Source organism: Hevea brasiliensis, chromosome 12, assembly GCF_030052815.1.
Source record: "Hevea brasiliensis isolate MT/VB/25A 57/8 chromosome 12, ASM3005281v1, whole genome shotgun sequence".
Taxonomy (NCBI): Eukaryota; Viridiplantae; Streptophyta; class Magnoliopsida; order Malpighiales; family Euphorbiaceae; genus Hevea; species Hevea brasiliensis.
The window spans coordinates 26,707,819-26,716,143 of NC_079504.1; the positions used below are offsets into that span (position 1 = coordinate 26,707,819).

The 8,325-nt window shown below is 30.4% G+C and overlaps 1 pseudogene; it reads right to left on the reverse strand.

Annotated features, from left to right (window-relative positions):
- Nucleotides 1–850: 850 nt before the first annotated feature.
- LOC131171384 (uncharacterized) lies at nucleotides 851–5,345 on the reverse strand (annotated as a pseudogene).
- Nucleotides 5,346–8,325: the final 2,980 nt, after the last annotated feature.

Consider the following 8,325-nt stretch of genomic DNA (forward strand, 5'->3'; position numbering starts at 1 on the left):
TTAAGATTTAGAACTTTATTGAAATTATAATTTAAAAAATAGAATTTAATTAAAAATTATATATGTAACAGATTTAGGGCCCTTGATAAAACTTCATCTAAAACAGCCTCTTTTGTCCTTCCAATCCTTTTCCTTGGTATCCAACACCTTCTAAAGGTCCAAAATTTTGAAGAGAATCTTACATTCATGAGCATTCCTATTGAAAGGAACATTTGAAATCAATCATTTCAATGCTAAAATAATAATAATAATAATAATAATAATAATAATAAATAAATAAATAAATAAAATTGGCCCTTTATAAGCCCGAAAGGTAATGTATAAGGTAGAAAATCAAAATATAAAAAATGAGCAGAAAAAAGAGTGAAAAGAAAAAAGAAAAAACTTAAACCCTATTTAAAATTTAAAATTTTATAAGAAATCAATTCAATTAATTTTTTTAAATTTTAAATATCTAATAAAGTTAAATGACGAAAAAAGGTTCATATAGCCGACTCTCACTAATTTGAGATTAATTATGCCTCCAATGCTTCAAGATTAGGGGTTTTCAAACCTACCCAAAAACTACTGAAACATTTACAACCCCACAAAAAATATTAGATCCCTTTCAAATGGTTTCCAACTTGTTTATTGGGTACCATTTCTTGTTTTGTCCTGCGTTGCAACACTTCATATTCTCATATTAGCCAATCATATACAAGGAGGGAGCCCTTACTTGTACACAATTCAGGCTATGAAGGTTATGTGAGATTACAGTGGCACCACATAGCTCGTCCATCTAGCAATATGATTCTATCAAATTATAACAAGTGTGAAGAACCAAAGTTGCATTTTTCAGCAGGAACAGAACTTCAACAATCAAACATTAGATTACCAAAGCATTCAACATTACAAGCATCTCTACATCTCTAAATCCTAGGGGTTAACATCTTTACATGCACAGAAAGTTAACAAGTCTCACCTGCAGATGTGTCAAACTAAGATAACACTTTACAGATCAGTTGGAAAAGAAGGTCAGAAGTACAGTCACTGACCAGACATGAATGACACTGTTCGTCTAAAATCTAAAGATTTGAGAGCTGATGCAGGGAAGTGCATTTCGCTCGGTAAAAACAATCCACCTTCACGTGGCAGCAAGACCTGTCGGTTGCCAATAAGACCACCTTCGCCAGATTTTGAGGGCAAAACTTCTTTCCTGTTCTTCACATATTTAAAGAACTCTGCAACTTGGCGTGCATAGCTGCAAATGAGATTGTTAAACAAATTAGTTCAACACCACACAATCTTCAAGAATCAATGCACAAATGCAATTTTCAGCACTAGCTGGTTATAGATTTAGGGCTAAAAAAACCAATACAAACAAACTGATAGCTCATGCAATAGGAAACCTAGTATGTGCCTACATTTTCCAGAGGCACTAGGCATCAGATGCTTACAATATATTGAGGGGTGTTCATTTGGTCAAACTGAAAGCCGAACCATTAGAAATACAACCAGCGAACTCAACCATTTTACTGAAGAAATCAAACCGAAATATTCAGTTCAGTTTTTATAGAACGAACTTCTGCATTCCCTTTTCCATCAAATTTTCAATCCATTTTTGCAGGGTTTATGCCATTAAATTCAAAGCCTTGTAGAAGTAAAGACTACTGGAAAAACAACCAATGATTTTCAATCTAACTTTCACCTTCCGGTCAATACCCAATTATTTTCCATAATAATAATAATAACCAGCTGAAGAACAATTTTCAAGTATATACACATCATTTTTTCCCCCAAAAAAATGTAAATTAAGCCAAAACTAGAATCAATTGTACTTAGAAATTCTCGAAGAAGAGAAGGATAAAGATGAATAGGGAGAAGATGTATTCATGTCAGAATTGGCCTTCAGGACATGCACCTTATTCTCAAAAAGAATTGGAGAAGATGAGATGTTGACAAAGCTATTCATTCTTCCAATACCTTCTTCACCAAACAAACATCCAAAGAGCAGTCAATTTGTAGCCCTATGATTAAGAGGTGTGGGAGAACTGGAAGAGAGCAGAGTAAGGCAAGATGAGGAAAAAGGTGAGGGTGAGTCTAGATATGAGGCAGAATTTCAGAAAGAGCTGAAGGTGTGTGGTGAGAGGCAAAGAGCTAGGGTTTTGCTTTTCCATTTTCCTTTTAAATGCATAAAAGGGCAGTGTTTTAGGTTGGTATTATATTCGGTTCAGTTTGATCTACACAGTTCTACTAATATGAAAACAAAACCGCACTGAAAACACCAAATTCCATCAAAGCAAAAACCAAATTTAGTCGGTCTGGTTATTTTGGTTGAACCTGAATAATGAACACACCTAAATATATTCATAAGACCAACTTTCTCATTCACATTCTAACTACTTCAAACTTGAAAGTAACACTTTTGAGTTCTAAGAAAAAGTGCAGCACAAATGACATCAGTTAAAGAGTAGAAAGAAACAAACTGGATAAGCACAAACAAAACCATGATTACACAAACAGTTGAAATTACCTCATAAACACAAACATGATAATGCATGAATAGATCTATTGTTAACCCTACAAAATGGTGCAATAAAATAATGCCTAGGAAGAGATGAATGATGCAAATTATATCCACCATCTCTGATATCGATGTCACTAGTCTGGTATGTGTTGAATATTTAAATTTCATTAACAGCTTGATTGGGTATGCAAAGTGCAGCAGCATTAATCTAGGCATAAAAATTTTAGCAAACATAGCATACCCAACACTACCCCAGAACACACCCAAAAAAGTACCAAATGATCTGAGCACAACTTGGAACTGTAACACATGCATAATGTAACAATCAACACAACTCAAAAGAATTGTTAACATTCCTATATCGGATTATAAGAGAAGATATTTAGAAGTATATTACTGCTCCTTTGCTTCAATATCTCTGCTAAGGTCAATGTTGGCTTCACAGTCAAGAACCAAAGCAGGCACCTGCTCATGACCAAAGAAAAATAAGCCAATATCTTTCACAATTATGTGAATTTTATGGGAAAAGATACACATACAATACCTTTTGAATACTCGAATGCATATGGTTGCCTTCCAAATAAAACACACGATCTCTAATTTCTGGATGCAAAGAGTTATCCAGCTGTAGGGGTGGCTTACTGACAGATAACACTCCATGATTACCACTTTGGAAAGGGAAAAGCCAGCTCTCATGCTTTTCATGCAAGTCACGCAGATAATCTAGGGTGACACCACCCTCTTCTGCTCTCTTCCGTAGCTTCAATCTCTTGTGGCAAGTATCAGGGCTTGCTCTAAGATAGATAAAACCATCAGGAATAAGACCAGGTAAAACTGAGACAACTGGATCAAACCACGAGTCATAAATGCTGATCTCCATCTCATTCATCCACTTTGCTTCATGCACAGCTCGTACAAAGACCTTTATCAAGTAACAATGAGATTAAAAAGTATCAGCCTCGAAACTCTTAATCAGGTTTTTGTTCCTCTCAGATGGGATCAAACAAACGAGAAAGAACTGCAAGGTTTCAAATCCAAATTTTATTACTAATAAATTTCAAACATATGCAAGAAAATTCCAAATTCCTTTCAAAGAATTTCATAGTTTTCATAGAGAATGTAAAATTTGCGTAAGTCTTGGTCCTTGAGACTAAAATGAAATTCGAAAGTCTTTGATCATGTTGTGAAGAACTACAAAATGATCATGAATTTGATTATTTTTAAAACTTTATATTCATAGATAGAATTACAAAATTACATAGACTCACCATTCTGTCACTGAAAACACTCCTCTCCATCAACCTGAGCGGCTTCACTCCACCAGATGACTCTCTCTCCTGCATCACCCTTGTAACAAACACATAATTCTGAAAGGTATAGGCATACCTATGCGGTTCAGCATAGAATGCATCGAGTATGTTGAAGTGGTCAGGGCCAATATCCTGCCACTTATCAATGGGTTCCGGTACCACTTCAACAAGATCACGAAGCTCAATTGTATCACGAACAATTCTCTGAAGAAATGTTGTCTTCCCAACACTAATATTTCCCTCAACACAAAATGTGATTCGATTCTTCAACGCAGTTCTCACATCTGTGTCTATATCCTTTAACTCTTCATCCACGCTCTCTTTGATGAAAGCTGTTATGCTCTCAGCATGATTTTTGTGAATAATTCCCACAGAACTCTGTAAATACTCAACCATTGTCTCATTAGCCTTCCCAAGAAACTGCAATGAACCAAAATCCAAAATCCTCATAAATATAAAATCAAATTCTTGAAACATGCTCAACTGTATTATGAGGCTCTGCCAGTACTCTAAAGTCACATACTAATGCCAACACCAGACATAAAATAGCATTCTCATAACTGTAAGATCTGAGAAAATTACAATGCAAAAAATAAATAAAATAAAAATCAGAGCTTTGGATAATTAAACTTGGATTTGAATTTTAGCTTCCACAAAACATAAATGACCACTAATACCTTATCTTTATACAGCTTCTTGAGCTCTGCCATTCCCAGAACCCTTTCTCAACCAGTTTCCTTAAATTTTTGGCCCCACCCTGGAATTGTCAACAAATCAGCATTACGCACCATCTCACATGACCCTTTCTGCCGCCTATTCATCCTCGCGGTCTTTTCCTCTTTTCTCCTTTCTCACCGTCTCCCCATCACAACTCTTCACCGCAGCAGCCGCACCTGTGGTGATGGGTCCCTCTGCCCCGGACCCGGCCACTGTGTGGTACCATGCAGGCCGGGCTACAACCCAAGCCCGCAAAGGGGTTTTTGCTGTGTTGTCAGCGGCACAACGGCAGACGCTGTAACAGTTTGAAGATACACGAGAATTGAGTGCAGGTCTGACAACAGTCTTTCTGGCCACACAATAGGCGAGAGAAGAGCCGCCGCCGCTGCCACTAACTGCAACAGTAGGCATTGAGAAAGAAGTGTAGGGCTTTACAGTAAGATAAAAGAAAGGGTCTTTAATTGAGTGAGAGTGGAAATAGTTACTGGGTTTGTTTCTACAAGTCAAAGAAAGAAAACTAGTAGTAACAGAAGTACAAAGGAGGGAACTTGAATGTTTCTTTTGCAGCAGAAGCAGCTTCTGCATCTTTAACAAGCATTTCACCGCAGCTCTTTTATAGAGAGGATTTGAAAATCAGGAGGAGGGTTTGGAAATTAGGGTTTAGAGAAGGAAATTAATGGTAGGGTTTTTAGGAACAATCTATGGATGATTTCATTTCGGTGGCAGACAAAGGAAGGCATATTTTCTCGGGGGACTAACCGTGACAAAGATTTTTCAACAGCTCTGTCAATACGAAGGAGAGAGGGAAAGAGAGGGAGAATCTGTTGTGATACATATATTATTTTTATCATGGACTTTCATCTTTTGTCCTTGAGAATTGACCTTTTAATATAAGAGTGAGAATTAAGTGATCTTGGCCGTTAGATTTATATACAAGTTTGTTGTCTGATGTGTGTGTTTGACTTAATTAAAATCACAACTTGATTTTAAAAGTTACGGTTTAGTGGTGGGCTCCAGTTGACACGCTAGCATACAGAATTCAAGTGTCACAAAAATCAGCGGCATAATTAGGGCCAATAGAATCTATACAAATAAACAAAATCAATAATTTTATTTTTTTTTAACTTTATTTACTGCAAATTTATTTTATTAATTTTTATTTATTCATTTATTTATTATAATAAAAATCTTAATAATTAAATCGAATTGATATAATAAAATGGGGGTGTTCTAACCTTTTAGAGATTTAAAACTTATCTAATTTAATTTTAAAATATAAATTTATAGAATTCAAATTTAGAGAATTCAAGTGGCATAAAATCAGGCGTAATTTGAGATTAATAGAATCAATGTAAATAAAAAATAATAATTTTATTTTTTTAAAATTTTATTTACTCTTATGATATTTTAATATTTTTTATTTATTTAATTATTTTTTATAATAAAAAATCATAATAACTAAATTAATTTATATAATAAAATGCAAAGTTCTATTCAAAGTTTGTTTAATTTAATTTCAAAATACAAAATTTATAGAATTTAAATTTAGAAAATCCAAGCGTGGCCAAATCAGGGACACAATCAGGCCAATAAAACGGTGCAAATAAAAAAATCAATAATTTTATATTTTTTTAAATTCCATTTACTTCAAATTTATCTTAATATCTCTTTATTTTTTATAATAAAAATCACAATAATCAAATGTAGAGTCTAACTTTTTTAGATATTAGAGATTATTTAATTAATTTCAATATACAAAATTTATAGAATTCAAATTTGGAGAATCTGAGTGTTACAAAATCAGGGCACAATTAGGGCCTATAGAATCAGTGCAAATAAAAAAATAATAATAATTTTATTTTTTTAAAATTTATTTACTTTAAATTTATCTTAAAATATTTATTTATTTATTTATTATAATAAAAAATCACAATAATTAAATCTTACTGATATAATAAAATGTAGAGTTTAAGCTGTTTTAGAGATTTAGAGTCTGTCTAATTTAATATAAATATACCAAATTTGTTGAATTCAAATTACGAGAATCCGAGTGTAACAAAATAGAGGCACAATTAGGGGCCAATAAAATTGGTGCGAATAAAAAAATTAATAATTTTATTTTTTTTAATTTTATTTACTTTAATTTTATCTTAATAATTATTTATTTATTTATTATAATAAAATATAAAATTATAACTTTTTTAGAGATTCAGAGCTTGGTTAATTTAATTTTAAAATAAAAAATTTGTAGAATTCAATTAATCAGGTGTTGCAAAATCAGGGGCACAATTAGGGACTAATAGAATCGGTGCAAATAAAAAAAATTAATAATTTTATCATTTTAAAATTCTATTTACTTCAAATCTATCTTAATATTTATTTATTTAAGAGATTCAGGGCTTGTTTAATTTAATTTTAATATACAAAATTTATAGAATTCAAATTTAGATAATTTGAGTATTGCAAAATAGGGGCATAAATAGGGGCCAATAGAATCAATGCAAATAAAAAAAATCAATAATTTTATTTTGTAAAATTTTATTTACTTCAATTCTATCTTAATAATTTTTTATTTATTCATTTATTTTTTTTAATAAAAAATCACAATAAACAAATCGAACTAATATAATAAAATGTAAAATTCTAACTTTTTTAGAGAATCAAAGCTTATTTAATTTAATTTCAAAATAAAAAATTTTGTAGAATTCGATTAATCGATTGCAAAATCAGGGCACAATTAGGGGCTAATAGAGTAGGTAAAAATAAAAAAAAAAATGAATAATTTTAATTTTTTTAATTCTATAATCGATTGCAAAATCAGGGCACAATTAGGGGCTAATAGAGTAGGTAAAAATAAAAAAAAAAATGAATAATTTTAATTTTTTTAATTCTATTTACTTCAATTTTCTCTTAATAATTTCAAATAATTTCCTAAAATTCAAATAAAAATAAAATATCAATATTTACCAAAAAATAATAAATTTAAAAATTAGGGGTGTTACATAATTTTTATTTATTCATTTATGTTTTTATATTAAAAAATCACAATAACCAAATCAAATTGCTATGATAAAATGCAGAATTCTAGCATTTTTATAAATTCAGAGCTTATTTAATTTAATTTTAAAATATAAAATTTACAGAATTCAAATTTGAGTGTTGCAAAATTAGGGGTGAATAGAATAGGTGCAAATAAAAAAAAATTAATGTTTTTATTGTTTTAAATCTTATTTACTTCAATTTTATTTTAATAATTATTTATTTAATTTTTTTCATAATAAAAAATCACAATAACAAAACCGAATAGATATAATAAAATTCGGAATTCTAGCTTTTAAAGAGAATAGGAGCTTATTTAATTTGATTTTAAAATACAAAATTTGTAGAATTCAATTAAATTTCTTGTTTTGTATAGTTAGTGTAAAAAAAATCAATACTAAAACTTGATTATAACGAAGACCATTTTCTATTAAATTTGAAATAAATTTCACAAAATTTATCTGACATAATTTTTTAAATTAAAATATCATATCTAAAAATTTCCTTTCAATAATTTATTTGGCCATTTATCAGTTCTACTCAAATGGTAAAAATAAAAATTTTAATATTAATCATTTACTTGGTTTGTACTAAAATGCACTTAGTAATGACATTGTTTATATTTATATATAAATCCTTATATTTTGAGACATGTGAAATATTTTATATTTATTATTATATTAGTTGGTTTATATATCTATTAATTGTTATAAATTTATTAGGTATATATATTTTTTTTAAATTACTTAAATA